Source organism: Triturus cristatus, chromosome 8 (genome assembly GCF_964204655.1).
Source record: "Triturus cristatus chromosome 8, aTriCri1.1, whole genome shotgun sequence".
Taxonomy (NCBI): domain Eukaryota; kingdom Metazoa; phylum Chordata; class Amphibia; order Caudata; family Salamandridae; genus Triturus; species Triturus cristatus.
Genome location: NC_140591.1, coordinates 67,453,284 through 67,477,037, shown reverse-complemented (window position 1 = coordinate 67,477,037; position 23,754 = coordinate 67,453,284). Strand labels below are relative to the sequence as shown.

At 47.6% G+C, this 23,754-nt stretch overlaps 1 protein-coding gene across 1 annotated transcript in view; it reads left to right on the top strand.

Annotated features, from left to right (window-relative positions):
• Positions 1 to 23,754, top strand: part of LOC146801340 (uncharacterized) — a 126,619-nt gene that overhangs the window by 358 nt on the left and 102,507 nt on the right. The gene's annotated exons all lie outside the window — the stretch shown is intronic.

The following is a 23,754-nucleotide window of genomic DNA, read 5'->3' as shown; positions in this document are numbered from 1 at the left end:
GTAGCAGTTGGAGGAAATTACCAAAGAAAGATGTGTGAGAGAGATATTTGAGCCATAGAGAGCAGCACAAACCACAAACTTGCTTCTTGTGTGAAAGGGGAAGCTTTATTGAAGACAGGTGCACCTCACATACATTTTACCCTAGGCCTTCATCTCACAAAACTAGACCTCACCATACATTACTTCACCTGCCCCCACCCCTAAATTTCCCACACTTTTTAACTTCCTTATCTTGCAACTGTGACTCCCACTCCGGCATTGAACTGTCAACCTTTACAACGGTAAACACTGTGACCCACATCTATTTCATCCAGCTATCTATGTATCATAGCTCTTTAACTTTTTTACCATCCCCTCCCCCAATGTTCTGCTTCCCCTATGTTAACAACCATCATCTACCTGGCTGTTTAACAGCTAGCCTGAGCAAAATATTCCAGCCGCCCCATTTCTAGGTAGCCCTCTTGCAGATTCTGCTCGCCTAGACACCCTCGGGTATTAGTGCGTGTTACGTTTCATTTCAATTTCATTTCATCTTAATGTATAACCATGGCAAATGAAATGCCTACTGCCGGTACCTGCTTCAAGTGACAACCAATTACAAAAAAATCCTTTTTGTGCACCTGTGCTCCCCGAAAACTGCCAGCTAATTTTCTAATGCCAAAAGACACCCACTTTAAATTAACCAAAAACCTGGAAACTCTTCCCTCTAGGGAGAGGTGGGTGGGAAGATTGTCCTAACTGCTACTGACGACCACTGTGTCACCACAAAATGGTGACAGAAATTATCAAAATGGCCGTATATAAGCTAGGCGATAAAGCCCAACACAGCCCAGCTCATAAAAAGCCCAAAAAAGCCCAATGGTTCCTTATTGTCTAAAAGAAACAGAAATGTGCAAAACTGGTTTATTTTCAAATATAAAGGGCGCCTAAAAGCCGCATTGGCTTTAATTGGTGGCATTGCTTGAATCTTACTAATGACACAGATTTACTCATTTTGAGTGGTATTGCAAGGCGGTTACCAGCTAAACTGTGAAGTGTCTGCTTTTAAAGGACAGTTATAAAAATTTGGAAACACTTTTTTTTATCTTAAACTTTTTTGTGCATTTTGTAGCAGCCTATCTTATAATGTGTGTAACACAAGTTTAAAATCTGGCTTACGTAATTACAGTGCTTTCTGTCACAGACTGGGACTTCGTAGCACTAAACATACACAAGTCATTATTCTTCACTGCACCAACCTGGATTCAATTCTGTGGCTGTCCGGTTACAGACACAGACAACTGCAGTGCAGTGCTTAATTTGTAAAATAATAAGTAACAGGTCCCTGACCAGGAGGCCACTGCAGCTTGCACCACCCATCGCCCTTTAAATCGCTGCCAAAACAACTACTAACCATCTCTCGCCTGCAAGTGCGACAGTTCTGATTATTCCAGGTCCCCATAGCTAAAGGAATGGCTTGGGAGGCAGGTATTTGTAATTTTTAATGTATGTTGTACTCAAGAGCAACCGTTGTTCTGCTCATCTCTAAATTAGATGAACAGCGCCACCATGTAGCAGACTATCATAAGTGCAGTGTTGACAACTAAATGCTGGTGCCAAGCCCCAGAAACCAATTAAGTGCCGAGCAGCGGAAACCACTGGCTCAAATTAAGCACTGCTGCAGTGCATTAACTAATAGAGGTTTCATAATGTACAATAGTGCATTCCCCACTGATTAACTTAACATGCATTTATTTTTCATTTATTCTGTGCCTTATTTTATTGTTATATGTAGTTACCTGAAAGTAAAAGACCGAAAAAAGGTACAGAATATTTAGTTTTATTACTCACACCTTTGACCCGTACTGCCAGGCTCACTCATCCCGCCCCCATTGCGCACAGCATCACCTTTCCTATACTTTTTCTAATGCTCTTCAATCACTGCTGACGTCAGAGTGCAGACATGGAATGAGTGTCTCTGTAGTTAGAAGTATTGGGTGGAAAGTCTACAGGGTGAGACCTCAGACTGCTGCAGGTGGTCTGTGGCATCTGCCCAGCAGATGGAAGAGGTCTCTCAGTGTCTGTTGACTTTGGATGCTTACAGAAAGCGGTGCTTGAAAATCAAGTGTGTTATTTGGGGTGGGGGATCTCTGGGGTTCACCTGAGAGTAGGGTGCATCTTGGTGCTGGCAAGGCTGGTAAGAGGAGGGCATTTGCCATCTATGCGAAAGTGAAGAACAGGAGACTGAGTTTTTGTCATGCAAGCGGCCATCTTGTGGTTTTCCATTCCTACTTGAGTTATAGATCGCCATCAATCCCTTAGTGTTCCAAAAGCTCCTGAAACAGGCATTTTACACAGTGAAGTTGTGTGTGCTTTTGTTAGAATATTAGCCTGATTTTTTTCGTATCAATAAGCTTACATTGACAGTAATACACTCTATAAAAAAGTGTACATGTGAGTGGGACGTCAAGTAAAAATTCAATTTCATAATAAAGGTTTTGAACATCTACTCATGTGCACGGGTGACCAGTGGGACATCCAAGGCATATTCTGCGGGTTAGTGAAAAATTCCAACTAAAACGAGGCCACTTGGGATATTAGGATCCAATAATTCAAGTGGACTCCCCTATACTTCTCTGCAGTGCATTACGCAGGCACCCGTAGGGCATTAGACTGTCAGTAATATTCGCTCTGTAGGTAATGAGGAGGCAAAAGTGATTAACAAAAGGGTTTTTTAGAGATGATTTTGTAAGCAGTTGTATTTCACCATATCAATGATAGATAATATGACAAACTGCTACTTATTTTTGCACACGCATAGTTGCCAAAGCTAGGACTGTTGTTTTTTTTTAGGTCGAGCCTAGAGTCAGCGCGCATGCGCTGCTCTGCGAGACTTGTTATAGTGGAGTAGGGAATAGAAGCCCCACCCACTCTCCGCCCATATTTGTCATTGGCTTGTGTCATTGTGCTTCGTAAATGCTGGCTTCTTATTTGTTGATAGGCTTGTTAGTCCTTCCTTAGTACCACCTTGTTTTCATTTGTAACCCTCCCATGGTGACTGGCCCCTTTACTTCGGTTGTTACTCTGTAGTGTTATTTAGTCTTGTAAGCACTTTTTTAGGTCTCGCCTGACCCAGCGCATGCGCTGGTCTGGCGAGACATTTTGTGAGGGTTCCAAAAAGTGCTACCAGGCCAGCCTAGAGCTACAGTGCATGTGCGCGGGCGCGCGCGTCGTGCTTTACTGCAATTACTTTCACTTTCGCGGCCGCATGGCCGCTTTGATGTTTGATCGCGATCCTACTTCAGGCACCACGACGAGCTTTGCTTACATTCAGGGCGCGACAATGGTGGCCGCTTGTTTGATTTCCCGTTACTTTGCTCCCGCCCCATCCCATGGTCCGAGTTGACCATGCTCCCACCCCCCTCCAGTTGTCTGCATTATCTTTGTTCCCACCTCCTTCCCACTTGCGGCCGCCCATGAGTTAACCCCCCTCCCCTTGTCCATGTTCACCAGGCTCCCGCCCCCTCCCATCGTCTGCCTACCCTTTGCTCTCACCCGCCTCCCATTGTCTGAGTTCCCTTTGTTCCCGCCCCCTCCCCACTTGCGGCGACCCGTGAGGTGTGACGTATTTTATAAACTGTTCCAGTGAGGCATGTGGAGATTTCACTTGGCTATAAATATGAAGTCGCTATTACCAGTGACTGAACTCTCTCAGGAGGAAGATGCAGTTGGCGCTGTGTGTGCGTCGTCTGTTATCTTGCTGAAAATGTGAGCACCATTGCCAAGGCCCAGGAGAGGGCCTAATGTGCGACTGACCTTCCACGGCTGTCGAGTGTGTCTAAGCATTGCGCTTTCTCCAGTGAAATCTTCCTAGCTGCCTCGCTGTTAAGCTTGTCAGACTTGTGTCAATTAGCTTCCAACAGCCTTTATTATTTGGACTGTTATGAAGCATTGGACTGCGCTGGTGGTTGGAAAGACCTCTCACTGTAACGCTGGCTGGTGTCTCCTGTTCTTAGAGGCCACAGCGACAGTACGAGTCTTAGTTAAAAAAATGTGATACGTTACTTGAATAGTAACAGGGAGAGCCGAGCCAAGGGTTTGGCTTACCTCTAAGAGCCTGTGCATGAACAAAGCCCTGAAAATGTTTGCCATGTAAATCTTGCAATAAACAAGAAGGCAAATCTGTTATAAAGTATTTTTAAAATACAAAAAGTGAATTTCTTTAGGTGTTTCACTGTACTTCACCTTATTACATATCACTGCATTGAAACACATTTATTAAAAGTGATAGTTTTTAAACATGTACTTAGAGGCATTTATTTCCCCGCCTGGTGACAATACTGTTAGTGAGCTACATGCAAGTCTGTTGGCATGTGCACCCTAGATGCGGCCTTGATCCTTGTTATACATGGAGCAACATAAGTGTCTATTAAATCAACTACAAGAAGAATTAGTGTACAGGGCATAGCTTGAACTCACGTATTTGAGGGTGCTCTTGTGCGATAATGAAAACAAGCATTTGAAATGCAATAGGTCTGGCCTTTTACGAGAGTTTGAGCTATTGGCATTGTAAATGACAATGCATTTTATTTATGTGTTTTGAAAACCTGCAACCTGTGAGTAAACACGCCCTTTGTACTTACAGTTGTTGCTTACGGGAAACACAGATGGCAGTTACTGCACCTCTTTTACTGCCAGCTTTGCCACCGTACATAATATGGTTGCCTTCCTGAAAACAGGGCAGTGGGGAAAGAACAAGCCGAATTGTCCTTGTGATGGAAAATCTAGTCAGCCCACACTGCAATTTGTCCTTTTTTTAGGTCGAGCCTAGACAGCGCTTGCGCTTTCTGGAAGATCTGTTGTATGTACTTTGTGGGCTATGGAAATCAGCCCCAGGACTTGTCGGCTTCCACTTTTGCTTAGGGTCTAGTTTTTCTGTTCAACTGCCTCTTTTTAACTGTCTTGATAGAAAACGACCAGTAGAGATCAGTAAAATACCAGATTTGCTTTCTGCTTGTTCAACTGACTCTATTTAACTGTCTTGATAGAAAACGACCAGTAGAGGTCAGTAAAATACCAGAATCACTTTAGCATTCCCTAAATTCATGGCCATAGAAAATTGTCTTCCATGAGCACCCATAGACAATAATATTTTTTTCAAATCTTGTATTTTCAGCAATATGACCACAGAAGGCCCCAATTTTGTATTAAAAACAAAGCTTTGGACTATACTATTTCCCGCTGATAGGCAATATTTCTCTCCATGTGTTCCCATACCTGGCGTGTTCCGCAGTTTGGTGCTTACTTCCCCCCCATGTTAAAAAACAGTAGATGTTTCAGCACCCAGGCTAAAGTGCTGCATAGCTAAATACATATAAGGTCCAAAAGGTGAGACCAATTGTTTTGCAAATGCTTGTTGTAAGTTTGATATGAATTTAAGAAAATAGATTTTAAATTATTACTTATAAAGAGGATTTTTAGAGATATTAGGCGTGCTTTTTTATATTTATGTAAATTAGATTATGTCATGGTTTGTTGTGCTGTTATGTCCCTTGTCTTACAAGCAATATGAGCTACCGGCACTTATTTTTAGGGAACCCGGCACTAAATTGTCCACATCAGATACTTACCGAGAGCAAGTAGAAGAAAAACACACAAATCAGAAAGCCAGAGGAAGAGAAAGATGGAAAAACTGTCCCAAAGGGAGAAAGCAGGAACCTGCAAGAGGGAAATAAAGAATCAGTGAGTGTCTGATGGAATAAAGAGGCATAAGGTGGATGCAAGACCGCACAGCCTTGATATTCAGCGCTCTGACATTTAATTGCACTGACCGCGGATGTGAGAAGTTGGCCTGATGTATGATGTCACTAGTTCTAGTGTACACCTTATATCAGTCCAAACAACCCTTATGGTGATTGGTTGTAAAGTCAACCTTATAGACCAGCTATCCTAGTGGTAGCATGGACAAGAGCAGTCTTTGGCTAAACTCTGAATGGCATGTGAAGCCAGCTGTGATACCATATATAATCCCTTGAATACCAAATGAAAGGACACCACAACAGATATATATATAAAATAAAGTGTATTTATTCTAGTCAAACCCTCAGCACTCTTTATGAGATTAGAGGTAAGTACAACACAGTCTTATTTATGCATACATTAAGTCACACAGGTAAGTAATACAGTTAGGCCCTAGGGGCCACGCAAACCATATACTAAGTAAGTGGTATAAGGACCACTGTCACGGAAATAGGATAGGCCTAGGCCTAGGGAATCGCTGGGGCTACACTATACTACCAAAGGTTAGGAAGTGGGAGGCCCACGGGATTCAGGTGCAGAGTGGAAACACTCACGCGTAATGCGTATAGTCGATAGAAATAGTACAGTTTAGAAATAAAAGTTTAAGGACACTTCTGGTATAGCTAGGAAGTCGAGACTCGGAAAGTAGACCCTAGGATAGTCACTACCCTTGTGAGCACCGAAGTACCCAAGTTACCTAGCCCACGGGCTGCGGGTGCATAGGTGTGAACTTGCGTCGGGTTTCGTCGTGGACTTCTATGGATGCCTGAAGGAAAGTTGCTGACAGGCAGTCAGTGAAGAGTGTCTGGTGGATCCCAAGGCTGGGATCAAGAAGAGAGGAGACCTGCAAGCAGAAGGGACAGAGTCAAGGTCACTAGCCAGTGACCACGTGGAACCAGGAAGGAACCAGGCGATGTCGTGAAGATTGCAGGTGAAGGTGAAGCTTGTTGCTGCAGCCACGAGGACCAGGGAACGTCGAGGACGACCAGGACCAGGAGGCGAGCTGTCCCACGAAGGCTCTTGCTGTCGGCGGCGTCGAAGTTGGACTAGGACTCACCAAGCCTTGGCAAGCGGAACCCACGAAGAACGGAGGACTTGCTTCTGGTGCAGACCAGGAAGGCCTGGGGTGCTTCTCTTTTTCAAAGAAGCAGGAGCCAGTCTGGAGGAGCCAAACCAGCGGTGAAGATTACAGGATGCGTCGTCACAAAGACCACTAGCCAGCGGGCAAGCAACCGGACATACGCGGCAAGCAGGAAAATGCAGAAGGGCCCCACGCAGGACTCGTGGAGTGTGGGGGGCTGGTCTTCGGTGCAGATGGTGCTTGGGGTTGGGGCTTCTCAATCCCCGGTGCACAACTTCGAGGGTGCCTCAGAAGCTGCGCTTGAAGATACTAGCCACTTTTCCCAGGTAGCCGGTCCCACGTCTCTCGTCGCCTCCACGGATCTCAGCTCTGCTGTGGATGTGGATCAGGGTCGGAGAAGTCTGGAAGTCGAGGCTATGGTCGGGCTCTGCAGTCGGTCCCTCGTAGAACTTTAGCAAAGCAAAGGGTAGTCTCTTGATGGTGCCTGTTTGCACAGGGTAGCCACTCCTCGGCCACAAGGGAGATTCTTCAGTCTTCTTCTTTCGTCGAATGTCGAAGGTCCAGAGTTTCTGTTCAAGTTGCAGGTTCAGGAAATCCAAGGTCCTGGGGCCCAACTCCCACTCTTATACTAATCTGGGGGGCTGGGATACCTGCTAGGTCACGCCTTATGGGTGGGACCTGGGAGGGGGTGGTTACACCCACTTCCCTTTGTCCAGTTTCGCGCCAGAGCTGGGGCTGGAGTGCCCCAGCGCCGGTTTGAACTGGACTATGCAAGGAACACCTTGTGTGCCTGTAGGAAGGTGGATATCTGACTATGGTTACCCCCAACTTTTTGCCTAGTGTCTAGCTGGTTTTTCGACTTAGTTGGCCTGAGATCCTGCCATTCAGGGTCTCAGGCTGTCTGCTCTCTCTTTAAAATGGATACTATGTACTTTAGGTGCATAACCCATTTGGATAGGATCACCTTATTGGCCCCTGTACAGTGTACCCTAGGTACCCAGGGCATAGGTGTACCCTAGGCCTACCAGGGGGTGCAGCATGTATTATGCCACCCCTGGCCTGGCCTTCCATTTTGACACAACTGGCTGATCACTCAGCTGGGGCAAGGTCGTGTAATCACCCCTTTCTTAGGTGTAGTATTCCTATACCTAACTTACATATAGACACATGTGTACCTATCAGTCACTCCTATGGCAGGCCTTGACAATCCTGGAGGCAGAGTGCTTGGTAACATGTGAGATGGTGCTCTAGCATGAGCTGAGCCTGTCTGCAGCTTTCGGAACCTTGTCCTTATAGCTGTTCTATGATATAGCCTACCATATACTCTTAAGGTGCCTTATAATCCTAGACGGTTATGGTAACTATGGTTTGGCTTTATCGAAACATGTTGTGTAAGGTGTCTAACACTGTGGAATAATACCCCCATGCCATTTCTGGACATGAGAATACTATTCCCCCCCTTCTAGAGGGAGAGACATGTTAAAATCATACTTCAACTGCTAGCCTCTGACCAAAGCCTCAGCATCACAAAATGGATGCTGCTGCCACGACACAAGTCTGACCTCCTGCAGCTGGGAGTGATCCCAGCCAGGGAGGCCTGGACAATAGGTTTCCTGCTTGGGGAGGTGCTAGCACCTCCCCAGACAGCCTTTAGTGTATTGGGGCAGGGTGGGCTGAAAGGAATGAGACATGCCTGGGGCACACAAGGTGTTCCTTGCATAGTCCAGTTCAAACCGGCGCTGGGGCACTCCAGCCCCAGCTCTGGCGCGAAACTGGACAAAGGGAAGTGGGTGTAACCACCCCCTCCCAGGTCCCACCCATAAGGCGTGACCTAGCAGGTATCCCAGCCCCCCAGATTAGTATAAGAGTGGGAGTTGGGCCTCAAGACTTTAGATTATCCTGAACCTGCAAAACTGAACAGAAACTCTGGACCTTCGACATTCGACGAAAGAAGAAGACTGAAGAATCTCCCTTGTAGCCAAGGAGTGGCTACCCTGTGCAAACAGGCACCATCAAGAGACTACCCTTTGCTTTGCCCACGTTCTACGAGGAACCGACTGCAGAGCCCGACCAGAGCCTTGACTTCCAGACTTCTCCGACCCTGATCCACATCTACAGCAGAGCTGAGATCCGTGGAGGCGACGAGCGACGTGGGACCGGCTACCTGGAAAAAGTGGCTAGTAACTTAAAGCGCAGCTTCTGAGGTACCCTCGAAGTTGTGCACCGGGGATTGAGAAGCCCCAACCCCAAGCACCATCTGCACCGAAGATCAGCCCCCCACACTCCGCGAGTCCTGCGTGGGGCCCTTCAGCATTTTCCTGCTTGCCGCGTCTGTCCGGTTGCTTGCCCGCTGGCTAGTGGCCTTTGTGACGACGCACCCTGAAATCTTCTGCGCTGGTTTGGCTCCTCCAGACTGGCTCCCGCTTCTCTGCAAAGAAGAAGCACCCCAGACCTTCCTGGTCTGCACCAGAAGCAAGTCCTTCGTTCTTCGTGGGTTCTGCTTGCCAAGGCTTGGTGAGTCCTAGTCCAACTTCGACGCCGCCGACAGCAAGAGCCTTCGTGGGACAGCTCGCCTCCTGGTCCTGGTCATCCTCGACGCTTCCTGGTCCTCCTGGCTGCAGCGACAAGCTTCACCTTCACCTGCAATCTTCACGACATCGCCTGGTTCCTTCCTGGTTCCACGTGGTCACTGGCTAGTGACCTTGACTCTGTCCCTTCTGCTTGCAGGTTTCCTCTCTTCTTGATCCCAGCCTTGGGATCCACCGGACACTCTTCACTGACTGCCTGTCAGCATCTTTCTTCAGGCATCCATAGGAGTCGACGACGAAAACGACGCATCTTCACCCCTATGCACCCGCAGCCTGTGGGCTAGGTAACTTGGGTACTCCGGTGCTCATCAGGATAGTGACTATCCTAGTGTCTAGTTTTCAAGTCTCAACTTCCTAGCTACTCCGGAAGTGTCCTAAATCTACCGTTTTCTAAACTGTACTATTGCTATTGACTTTTACGCATTACGCGTGAGTGTTTCCACTCTGCACACGAATCCCGTGGGCCTCCCACTTCCTAACTAACGCTAGTGTAGTGTAGCCCCAGCGATTCCCTAGGCCTAGGCCTATTCTATTTCCGTGACAGTGGTCCTTATACCACTTACTTAGTATATGGTTTGCGTGGCCCCTAGGGCCTAACTGTATTACTTACCTGTGTGACTTAATGTATGCTTAAATAAGACTGTGTTGTACTTACCTCTAATCTCATAAAGAGTGCTGAGGGTTTGACTAGAATAAATACACTTTATTTTATATATATATCTGTTGTGGTGTCCTTTCATTTGGTATTCAAGGGATTATATATGGTATCACAGCTGGCTTCACATGCCATTCAGAGTTTAGCCTAAGACTGCTCTTGTCCATGCTACCACTAGGATAGCTGGTCTATAAGGTTGACTTTACAACCAATCACCATAAGGGTATTTGGACTGATATAAGGTGTACACTAGAACTAGTGACATCATACATCAGGCCAACTTCTCACATTGGTGGCAGCGGTGGGATCTGAGCTTGCTGTTGTAATACCATTGTAATCTTGAGATACTAAATTGAAAGATCACACAGATATTGTCTAGGTACATATAACATAGATTATAATACTTAAGTCCTACTGGACTTTGTAGTTGTAGGTTGAAGGGAGTAACAGACCCTGACTACAACTACTAGAGAGGTTTAGTAGATACAACTAGTGTAGGTAGGTGCACACACCACACCCTCACTAGATCATGTCTCGGAGAGGAGATCAAGTAGATGCTCCCTCAGGAGGATCAGATCTGCAAAAGACCCCCTCTAGATATGATACCTTAACATTCCAGGAGATGAGACACTTGTGTACCTCCAGAGGAATAAAACAGGGTGCAAACCCTACCCTCCTTCAGTTAAGACAACTCCTAGAGGAGTATGACATTATTAGGGCATCTCAGGCAGGTACCCTAGGTACAGAGGAGGGTCTACCCACCACAGAGGAGTCAGATGGGACTTCAGATGAAGAGGTAGACAGCCAGGGCCAAGTAGGAAGACTTAGCCAGGCTAACCTAAGCTTACATGGGAGTTTGCATGGGGTCCCCCCATACAGACCCCCAAGTAGGCTTACACAGAGAAGCAGGAGGGACAGATCCCCTTCAAGGGAATCCATCCACTCCCATGTCTCTAACATCTCTAATGCTTCCTCTCACAGGGGAATGACTTCCCCTGAGAGAAAGGAGCATGAAGCCAGAATGAGGGAAGCTAATCTGAGGATTCAGAGGGAAGAACTTGCCCTTGCCAAAGAGAAGCTTGCTCTGACTAGAGAACAAAAGTTAAGTGGGTTAGAACCCACTGGTGGCAGCAACATTCCTAGAGATAGGGATAGGTCTTATGACCATAGAAACCTAAGCAAGATAGTCCCCCCATATCAGAATGGGGATGACATCCACAAGTGGATGACTGCTTTGGAGAGGGCCTGCAAAGTACAGCAGGTTCCCCAGAGTCAGTGGGCAGCTATCTTGTGGCTCTCCTTTTCTGACAAAGGTAGAGACAAGCTCCTCACAGTCAGTGATGAGTATGCAAACAATTACAAAGTCCTGAAGAGTGCTCTGATAGATGGGTTTGGCTTAACCACTGAGCAATATAGGTTGTTGTTCAGAGACACCCAGAAGACACAGACACAGGACTGGTCTGATTTTGTGGATTGTGCCACTAAGGCTTTGGAAGGTTGGTTAAATGGCAGCAAGGTGCAGGACTATACAGGATTGTACAACTTGATTATGAGGGAGCAGATCCTTAGTAATTGTCAGAACCAGCTTCTCCATCAACACCTGGTAGACTCAGATTTGACCTCTCCCCAAGAATTGGGAAAGAGGGCAGATAAATGGGTCAGGACCAGGATTAGGCCTAAAAATCAGGGTGGTGACCAAAAGAAAGATACCACCAAGCCTCAAGAGAAGGGTGGGGATAAAACAAAAGAGAAATCTTCCTCAGGGCCCCAAAACTCCACACAGGGTGGTGGGTCCCAAGCTCCCTCCTCTACCACAGTTAAAAAACCTTACTGCCATGGGTGTAAAACTCCTGGGCATTGGAAAACTGACAGCAGTTGCCCAAGGGCTAAAAACAAAACTGTTCCTCCAACTACTCCTGTCACACCACCTATTACTGTCAGCAGTAATCCCCCAGGTGGTGGGAGTGCCCCCCAAAATTTGGTTGGGTTTTCTTGGGGAACACAGGGGGATCCTGGCTTAGCCAATTCCCCTACAGCAGCTACTCTTGTCTGTGATGGTGGCATGGGGTTTGCCAACTTCACTGCCTGTCCCAACACATTGGGTAGGTACAGACAGGAGCCCTACATCAATGGTAGAAAAACTGAGGCCTACAGAGACACTGGAGCTAGCATCACTATGGTGGCCCATAGGCTAGTTCCCTCTGAGCAGCTTTTGCCTGGTTTCTCATACCAGGTAACTAACATTGATGGCAAACAGAACAGTCATCCCATGGCAGAGGTATGTCTCAGCTGGGGAGGGGTCACTGGCCCTAAAAGGGTGGCAGTGTCTCCAACCTTGCCTGTGGACTGCTTACTGGGGAATGACTTAGAACTCTCAGCTTGGGCTGGAGTTGAACAAGACACCCATTCTAAAATGGTAGGCCTTTCACAAAAGGATAGTGGGGTTGTGCCAGTCACAACCCCTGTCCAAGTAGATTTCCTCCCTGAAAAGGTTGGAAGGGCAGTGGTAGCCACAGCCCAGGCAAAGACAGACTTCCCTGTAGAGATTGGCAGAGCTGTGACAGTCACAGCTCAAACACAAACTGAGTGCCTTCCTGAAAAGGTTGGCAAGGCTGTAATGGTCTCAGCCCATACTCAGACTGACATAGGTGTAGTGAAGCCTGAAACTATGGATCACTCCACACAAACAGAGAGTAGTGGGGAGGAAGAAAAGTCTCCCTCTCCCCAGACATTAGGAAAAGGTCAGCCTCCTCAGGGATCTGACCTCACCCCTTGTGAAGGAACTGCCCCAGAGGTAGCCAGGCCTGGCCTGGCAGAGCCTCTGATGTCAGTGGCCCCTTCCAAGGTGGGACCCAGTCTGGTGCAGGTAGCCTGCCTCTCTCTACCCTGCCTCAGTCAGCCCAGGGCTGCAGAGGTCAGGGAGGCCAGTGGACCCCAAGAGGGCCCCTGTCCACAAGAACCCCCCAATCAAAAGAATGAGGATTGCCTGGCTAGTAGCCCTAGCCAGGTGATGGGTAAAAACATTCCTGAGGGATCCCCTTTACAGGTAGTTAGGGACCTCCCCCAGAGGGATTCTGTTGGGCACAGGCAAACCTGGGACCTTAGGGCCCCAAACCTGACCTGTCCCTCCAGTAAGCCCACAAAAGGGACCCAGCCTCCAGCTTTAGGTAGCCAGAGGCTGACCCTGAGAGCACAGTGCAACTCAGTTAAAGAAAGAAAGGCATCCATGGTGGAGAATGATTGGAGGAAGCTGAGGCCTCACTTTGAGGACACTCACTTCAGTACTCCATCTCAACACCAGCCTTTTACTTTGCAAAGACACACCCAAGGTAGAGATTCCCTATGGTGGAGACCCTATGATACCTTTAGGATGAGGGATTGCTTAGTGGACCATGAGACAGGGGGTAACCATGCCAGTGCTGGTTCTTCCTTATATGGCCACTTAGGCAATAGAGGCTTACCTTGTCAAGGCCAGCCTTATCTCCTTTCGTTTGGAGGGGGGTTGTGTAGGAAGGTGGATATCTGACTATGGTTACCCCCAACTTTTTGCCTAGTGTCTAGCTGGTTTTTCGACTTAGTTGGCCTGAGATCCTGCCATTCAGGGTCTCAGGCTGTCTGCTCTCTCTTTAAAATGGATACTATGTACTTTAGGTGCATAACCCATTTGGATAGGATCACCTTATTGGCCCCTGTACAGTGTACCCTAGGTACCCAGGGCATAGGTGTACCCTAGGCCTACCAGGGGCTGCAGCATGTATTATGCCACCCCTGGCCTGGCCTTCCATTTTGACACAACTGGCTGATCACTCAGCTGGGGCAAGGTCGTGTAATCACCCCTTGCTTAGGTGTAGTATTCCTATACCTAACTTACATATAGACACATGTGTACCTATCAGTCACTCCTATGGCAGGCCTTGACAATCCTGGAGGCAGAGTGCTTGGTAACATGTGAGATGGTGCTCTAGCATGAGCTGAGCCTGTCTGCAGCTTTCGGAACCTTGTGCCTCCAGGATTGTTAAGGCCTGCCATAGGAGTGGCTGATAGGTACACATGTGTCTATATATAAGGTAGATATAGATATACTATATCTAAGCAAGGGGTGATTACACGACCTTGCCCCAGCTGAGTGATCAGCCAGTTGTGTCTGATTGGAAGGCCAGACCAGGGGTGGCATAATACATGCTGCAGCCCCTGGGAGGCCTAGGGTACACCTATGCCCTGGGTACCCAGGGTACACTGTACAGGGTCCAATAAGGTGATCCTTGCCAATTGGTTATGTACCTAGGGTACATGGAGTCCATTTTAAAGAGAGAGCAGACAGCCTGAGACCCTGAATGGCAGGATCTCAGGCCAACTAAGTCAAAAAACCAGCTAGACACTAGGCAAAAAGTTGGGGGTAACCATAGTCAGATATCCACCTTCCTACAGCGGACATCTGAGCAGAGCTGCAGGCACTGGCACGCTTTCTTTAACAAATGTACTGGTAATCAGTGAGTTAGGCACTGACAAATAAATGAGGCAGAGAGCAGTGAGTAAAGCATTGAACAGTGGATGAGTCATGAACCGTAACTGATTTGGGCTGAGTAGTGACGAAGGCAGTAAAGACCTTGTGATCACCATGACCAAGGAGTGAGTTAGCGATCAATGCATAAGGCACAGATACCAATGAGTGAGGTAGTAAGCAGTGCATGAGGCGTGGCAAACAGTGAGGAAGACAGTAAGACATGGATGAGGAATGGTGGCAAGTGCATGAGGCAGAGTGACCTGTGAGTAAAAATGTCGCCTGTGTATATATGTCTTTATGAATGCATGTGATATTAGTATAGCACAAATCTAGCCAACAGGCAGCGGAGCGCTGTACAGGGTCAAAGGCAAGCATACAGTCAACGAGAGATCTGAGAGGTAGGTGCATTCCGGAAGCAGAGATGTGCTATTACTGCATACAATGTTATGTAGTATTCTGTAGAGCCTTCAACCATTAGGGTGGTGCTGATGGATACAGGGATGTTGTTCCAGATCCTGAAAGGTCTGCTTTCCTTTTTACTCTTTTTTAGTTTGCAGTCTGATGGGGTTCTGGCTGCAAGTGTGCCAAGAACTACCAGAGATGGTGAGATTGTCGGCAAGATAAGCGGGGGTGCTGGTTGTGATGGCTTTGTAAATCATGCCGCTGGTTTTGAAGATGTTGAGAGACAATGGAGTCCCAGCAGGATGGGGATTGGCAGACCTGACATCCTTGGAGTGGTAGTCCCCCAGACCTTTTTCCTTCATTTCCCTATTTTTGCAGAACTTGTCTTTATTCACTTGCCTTTACTAACATTTCCCTTGCTAACCAGTGGTAAAGTGCTTGAAAACATGGTAAAATTGGTATACACCCAATTGGCTGTTTTAATGTACTTATAAGTCGTAAGTAGAGTGGGCCTGTAAATTAAATGCTACAAGTGGGCCTGTCCCTATTATTCTGCCACCCACTTAAGTAGCCCTTCAAAGCATGTGTCTTGCCTGTCATTGCATATAAGTCACCCGTAAGGTTTGGCCTAACAGCTCTTAGTGCAGGGTGCATGGTATTTAAAAAGTAGGACATGTGAACTTAGGTTTTACATGTCCTGACAGAGAAAAACTCCTAAAGTTGCTTTTCACTGTAGCAAGGCTATCTCTCGCATAGAATCACACTGGGTTACCACAGGACACTTAATAAGTGATAACTTCAGTCTGGGAGCTGACAGAGAAATACTTCTTCAACTCATTTGAATTGTAATTTAAGATCCTCTCTAACATTAAAGTCAGATTTGAAGTACACATTCTGAAAAAAGACACTTTAAAAAAGTTGAAATTTTCCTGCCAAAACCAAATGTGCCTTTCTGCCAGTGTCCTGGGTCAGATGGCTGTGAATGGCTCTCCTAAGGTGTGATGTGTATTCCTTCCAGCCATGGGGTCAAAAGAGCCTTAGGTGTGGGGCAGGGTATTCCTCCCCTGAACAGGATGGCCTGGGGTTTGTACTCAGCCGTTCCCGAGCTTCAAATGGTAACCTCAGGGCTATTCCCACCCCCTTCCTGACTTCTAGGGCTGCCCGCCCTGCCACTGACAAATTCAGCTCACTCATAGGCATGCATGCCTTTGTTCCCCAAAACAGATTGGAGCCAAACCCAGGAAAGGGGGAAAGTTAGACAAAGGGGGCATCCCCCACTCACAGGCTGTTACTGGGTATAAGAATGACACCCTTTGAACCTTTCATCAGAATACTTCTGGACCTGTGGAAGATTCAAAAGAAGGGCTGCCCTGTTGTTGGAAGAAGGAAGACTGGACCTGCCTGCATGGAACCCAGGATTCCCAGACGTTTCTGCAAGGGTCAGTTTGCTGACCTCTAGTTTGAGCTACAGGGAAACAGCAATCTTCCAGAGGCCGTCCCTACAACTGCCAGCACCAACTTCACCTGCTTGAACCATGCTGCTGGCCTCTGCTGGAGTGAGTCCTGATCACCAAGAGGTGGCCACTTGGTCCAGAACCCTTGTCCGGCATCAAAGTGTACTCCTGCTTTAAACTAAGCTACAGATGAAAATCCAGAAGTTTTGGGCTATTCTGCAAGCGGACTCCTCGCGTCAGCAATGATCGCAGTGTCTCCAGTCAATGGGAAGGTGTGATGGCACCCTGTTCTTTGCACCAACAGCCACTACCTACTTCTCTCACCAACGTGAAGCTCCAGCTGTAACCTATTCCTTGCACGGACAGTGATCTCCCCACAGCCTCGCCAAAGTGACACTCTATATGAGGCTTCTCACGTGGAATTGGACTGAGAGAAGATAGACTCTCCACCGAGACAAAACTGGTGCATGTATCCAACCCGTGCGCCGTCACGGTCAGCCTGAACTTGTGACTTGGACCCTGCCCAGTGAGACCAGATAACCATAATTGATGCTTTGTGCTTTTTGGTACCTTTCACCTGAAACGTTAAAAATTCATAACCATGATTCTACTATTTGATTTTTGATGATTTGGAGTAATTTTATTTAATAAAATTAGTTTGGGGGTTTACTTGAGCTGTGTTTAACCTTTTTTACCTTTCGAGTGCTGTATATGTTACACATTGCCTCTAAGTTAAGCCTGACTGCTTTTTTCCAAGCTACTAGCGGGTTAAGCACAGTTTTATTTAGTGATTTTTGTGATTCACCCTGACAGGGATTGTGTTTTTACTTGAGTGGGGCTCTCCCCACCTTTAAATAATAACACAATTTCTTACAGAGGTGATGTGATCACATTTCTCCAGGCCCTGAATGAGACATGCTGTGGCATGTAGGATGCCCTTAAGGGGTGCCAATGTGGAGCCTGGGAGGCCATGGAACAGGGCATTAACACCGTCCAGATGCAAGAATACAAGAGCTTGAACAGCAGTTCTGAAGTCGTTTTCTGGAAGAAAAGGTTAAACTTTTTTTTTTAGTAGAGAACTAGCACCAGGCCATCTTTGTTTTTGCAAAGTGTTCCTTGAAGATGAGTCTGGTGTCCATGGTAAACCCAAGTGTGTTTGCATCCGGTGAAAGTAGGGGTTCATGTCATGCACCAGGTTTCCACTACATCTTGCTTGCTGCTGTTTTTGGCAAATAATAGGAATTCTGCCTTGATTGGGTCTAGCTTCATGTAGGTGCTGGACATACAGGTCTGGATGATGTGTAAGCAGTGATTGATGCGTTGGATGTCTGAAGCAGAGGAGACGTTCAAGTAGAGCTGTGTAGAGCTGTGTAGAGCTGTGTAGAGCTGTGTAGAGCTGTGTAGAGCTGTGTATCGTCAGCATATTCGAGAATCTCAGGGCTGTTATCTGCAAGTAGAGCACCAAGCAGCTCCATGTCGAGGGTGAAGATGAGAGGGAACGGTAACGAACCCTGGGGAACTGTGCAGGAAATAGGGATCTTTTATGATCTAAAGGTGCTCTTGTGAAAAAGAACAACCAGTGAGTGGGGGAGTGAGAAATGCACAAGGCACAGGGACAAAGGAGTGAGACAGTGATCAATAAATGAAGCAGAATACGATGTGAATGAGGCACTGACAAGAAATTGAGGCATTGATCACAACATGAGGCGGGTCAGTAGTGACTGATGCAGCGAGCATTTACAGATACTGAGCAGTTAACGAGGAAGTTGGGTGGGTGCAGGCAGAATGCAGTATGTAGCTGCCTGAGGTGATGGTAAAGGAACATTACTATAAAATGGTGAAAATGGCTGAAATAAATTATCTGCAGAACAAAATAGCAACCGGCAGCAACAAGAGTAAGGAACTCTTTACCATCGTGAAGTCGTTCACAGCTCTAAAGGCTGCTAGTAAGGAAGCTCCGCTGTCAGCTGAGTGGACGAGCCAGGTGGCCCGCTGCTTTCATGGTAAAATAACGACAATCCAGCAGCCCTTCTCCATGGAGGCAGGGAAAGACATCGCCTGTCCTCGTAGTCAGGATGGTATCACTCTACAATTGGTGACCCCTCGGGTACCCGTAAAATGGCCTCCACTGCTAAACATTCCCGCCATCCAACCTGAGGACTCACTTGCAGCCTTGGTGGGTGTCAGGTCAGGTTCACCAACAGATGTATGCCCTGCTAAATTGATTCCTGCAGTCGCAGTGACCATAAACAACTCTGGAAATGAGGTACTGAACTTCTCTCTTGAAATGGGTATTGTACCACCACCGTGGAGACAGGCAAAGAACTTGTCACTCCTAAAAATACCTAGTGCGGACCCCAACATTCCAACAAATTACAGACCCATCTCGGTCCTCCCGGTCTTCTCCAAGGTGTTGGAGAAACATGTCAATAAAGTGTGCACGCAGTATGCGGAGATGCACAACCTCCTGCACCCCACACAATCTGGTTTCAGGGCAAATTACAGCACCGAACCTGCCCTGCTGGAGGTGAGAGATCATCTCTGAGAGAAGCTGGATCAGGGGGGCAGAGCGATTCTCATTTTGCTCGATCTGTCGGCGGCTTTTGATACGGTGCCTCATGTAATGCTTCTTGACAGACTGAGGAATATGGGCATCGGAGGAAGTGCACTGGCCTGGCTAACTTCCTTTTTGAAGGACAGAGAGCAGATCATATGGACTCCCCATTTCTCTTCTCATATGCCCAGCACACAGGTTAGAGTCCCACAGGGCTCCTCCCTCAGTCCAACCCTTTTTAACCTGCACATGGCACCACTAGCTGCCCTGGCGGAGGCACATGCTGCCACAATAATCTTGTATGCCGACAACATGCAGCTTATTTTCACATGCGATAAAGGCACAGACTTCAATGGGGAGGCTATTAGATCCTGCTTCACAGAAGTTTTTGAATGGCTAACGATGAACCAGTTTAAATGCAATCTGGACAAATCCAAGATTGTCCTCTTTGACCTGCCCCATGTGAACAATTGGAGCCAGTGGTGGTCACAGGAATTCTCCCCCGTACTGCCCAATCCACAGTCAAGAACCTGTACTCAAGATGGCGTCGGAACAGGAGTGTTCTCTCTGAGCTCCTAAGGGTCGGGATAACTATCTAGTGTAAATCCCCAAATTACCCTGCCATCCAACCCTCAACTTTTCCGCAACTTTAATACCCCTGAAATACCTTTCTCACGAGGTCCGGGTGACATCTCTCGAGGTCCGGGTGACTTCGATGACGAGCCCGCTGCTGCAGCCTGGACGGAGGAAAGACTGTGGCTCGACCTGGGTGGGCTGAGGGGAAGATTCAGACCAATCGGAATGACGACCCGGGCTGAGCTCTGGACAGCTCTGTGTGGCGAGGATCCCTTGTGGGCCGATGCCGGATTCTCTCTCCCTTGAGGCTGTGGGGCAGACGAAAGCCTCGGCCTGCCATCGTTTCCCCGGAGGAGTCTGATTCATTTGGAGAAGTCTGATGCAGCTTGACTGCTGGCGAGGCCCCCCTGCTAGCTGGTGCTAGAGCCATTGCTCCTTACCTGAGACGAGTCGAAGAGCAATGGTTGCTGAGTAAGAGGAGAACCTTGGGTCTGGCGATTGATGGCCCCCTGCTGACATGCAACGAGTCCTTCTCTCCAGCTAGAAAGCGAGACGCGCTGGGGTCAGTGGAGAGCTACAAGAGCATTGGAAGCCTCGCTATACAGTACATATTATAATTCCCGATGCTAAGGCCTTTCTCAACAAGGCCCACAATGGCAATAATTTGCTCACTTACAAAGGGCACCTCTGGCCTCCACGGCAGAAACGGCTCCCGTCGAAGTCGCTATGAGAGACAGAGGGATGGGTAATTGACTTGCCAAAAACCCCAGTCTCGCTCGTTATAATCGGATGGAGAGCGCCCCGCAGGGCGCACCACAGGGCATGTATTATGAGCCGATTGACAATTGGTGCAACATGCCTCATTGATATGCCCACACAGCCTCGCGGTAAGCCTGTTAATGACCGATGTTTAGTTGTGTATCCCTTGCAGTTCTGCCCCAACAGATGTCTGATCTGCCTGGCCCGAGGGCTTTTGGCCTAGCACCTCGTTGAACACTATGCAATTTGTTTTACTGAACTTTCTCTGAGGCAGCTAAATGGACGTAAGATAGAACCATCGGAATAGGTAGTCATTTTCCTTTGTCTGTTCCTGCTCAGCCATTTTATAGCTACTGGTATTGAAAAATCTTGAGAGACAGAAGATGTCCTCACAGGTTCCTCCTCATAGAAATTGAAAGAGGACTGATCGAAGAGCCTCCTAGTAATAGAAAGAGGACTGATCGAACTTCAGCAGTTGCCATCTTGGCATGGGCAAATGACCAACAACCTTCTCAATCTATTCAGCTGAATGAGACCTGATAATCCCCACTGTACAATGTATAGCGTAATTTTATTTGAAGTGATTTTAATTTGCTATTGCTATATTGATGATCATTTAAGAGGGGGCAAGTCATCATCTAATGCAACGACGTCACATAAATCTTCCACACACCAAGGTCCATATATAATGGCGCTATAGCTCATTCTTCTAGTAGGCCTTGCCCATAGGTCAAACCTTTTGGGCTCAGTCTACTTATACAGTTCACTATTCTGAACAGTCCTACCCTATTAGTGGCTAGAACTGACCCAAGAACTCACCCTCTCCTAGCGCTCTGCCCTCCACCCACCATGGCTACACCAGTCCTACTGAAGGCTCACTTTCCCAAGTTGGTTTCAATGCCTTTAAGATTACTTATCCCCCTAACCTGACTAAAAATGCTGCTAAGAAATTCAAACACAATATAATCAAATGACACCCGGAACTACTTATATCTGATACTTATTTCTGTCTATCTAATGGCAACATCCTGAACGACTTAATCTTTTCCACGAACAGAAGAGCCCAATGGAGGAAAACCGTCATATCCTTATTTCAGGTCAATCAGATAAAGAAAACCCCTCATGGTTTCAGGCGTTCCGTTACTTCCTCCCCAATCTTCAAAGCCGATCCCACCATTACCATTTACAACAACTGGATCCCCTTCCACCTATACGCTAACGACAACCAGATCTATCTAGAAACCTCCACACCAGACGACATTTCCAGACTAAATAACACTCTAAAAGAAATTCAACAATGGCTGTCCCAAAACCACCTCAAACTCAATCAAGACAAAACGCAAATCCTCCTAATCTTCAACAAGGAAGAGAACCAACAAATTGCAGAATGGCTCAAGGATATGGATGCACTAAGCAGCACTCCCACCATGGCTAACTCAGTAAAATCTCTGGGAATCACCCTTGACCCAAAACTGGAAATGACCCACCACATCAAAAACTCTGCAAAGACTCCCTTCCTTAACCTGAAACCTCCCCACAAAATTAAACCATTCATCCCTACCAAAGACCTCAAACAAGCCACACAAGCACTGGTGCTATCCAGACTCGACTATGGTAACGCAACCCTAACCGGCACCACTAAATCCCACCTAGCTCCCCTCAAAACAACCCTCAACGCGGCAGTCAGAATGGTCACCGGAATCAGGAAATATGATCACATCTCACCAGCTCTAAGAGAACTAAAATGGCTGCCTGTGGAACAGCGGGCCAACTTCAAAATTGCCTGCCTCACGCACAAAGCCCTACACACAGGAAAACTGGACTATCTGGCCGCCAAACTAAAGAGGGCTGGCCAAACAAGGAACCTCAGGAGCTCCAATTCCCTCCTTCGAAAGCACGCAAACAAAAAACCGTGGCCAGATCATTCACCGGAAACGCACCCAAAATCTGGAACTCCATCCCAGCAGACATCAGGACCACCCCGTCCTTCACAAAATTGAAAAAAAACTCCTAAAAGCCCTCCTCCTCAACCGCTCCCTCCCAAATGGATAGCTGCCACCTCCACGCCAACCCTGATCCAGTTGCTCTCCGACTCTGCATCGTACTGATCCACTAAAATCCGCCATCTGACAAGTAGGTCCAGAAGGTGAGTCTGCTGCAAAACTCTCGCACTACCTCAAGAATGCATTCAATGAAGCTACCTCAGGACCCATCTACTACCTCATGAACCCACAGCACTTGTTGACTCCCGAACTCTATGTTTAAGACTCCTCTACTATGTAATTCTTAAGTCTCACTGTTCTAAAGCGCTCCGATACCCTCGGGTCAGGTCAGCGCTATATAAAACTCCTAAAAATAAAGATTAAAAACTCATTAGCTAACAATACAACCTCTTTGCGCCAAGATCTAGCGCTAGCAACCTCAAGGGTACCCCAAAGCATTGTTACCAGTTCCTCTTCGGATACACCTCCCTCCTCGCCCTCCTATCGACCTTCGTCCCTGATGGGTGGTGGGTCAAATGCTCCTCCCATTGCACCACCAGTAACCCTTTCACCATTACTAACCTATCAAGGCACCCTGGTACACCGCAAATCCTCAGTAACCAACTCCCCCTCTGGAACCCCTCAATACCGCCACTGACCCATCTGGCACTCATCAAGACCCTTCCTCCCTGCCTGTTTCCCCACACAACCTCTACCCCTTCACCAGCACCCAGACTTGGTCACATGCTTGGACAAACACCCCCCTCCGGAACCTCTCAATACCGCCACTGACCCACCTGGCACTCAATAAGACCCTTCCTCCCCGCCAGTTCGCCCTACACAACTTCTAAACCTTCCCCAGCACCCAGACTTGGTGGCTCGACTGGATGATTTATCCCTCCAGTTGCACCTTCTCACCCTCATAATCTGAAATCCCTCTCATTGGAACACCTCCCTCTGGATAAGCTCCCTCCTCTATGGTAAGAATCGGCCCAGAGCCCCGGCTAGTGCTAACGTTAGAGCTCGCCTTGACCACATCTCTCCCCTCTCTATCCCTAAAAGCGTACCCCTACCTAATGCACCCTCCCACCCCAGAAGATCGTTGGCCTCTCTCGTGCCCAACGATATCGTTGACTTACTCAACTCTTACTTGCTTATCCTAGACACCAACAAGATCCCTACGGGGCAAATCCAAGCCATTCACGCAAACCCGAACAGAGAACCCTGCCACAACCTTAGAGTCATAAACAATGACAACCTCATGAGAGTGAACATCATACAGACTCCTCCCCCCCTTTCTCCGGTACAACTTAAATGCGTACTACTCAACTGCAGGTCAGCCAGCAAACACGCCTCTGATATCTTCAACCTCATCCAACACAATGAGATAGACATCATCATCCTCACTGAAACTTGGCTCA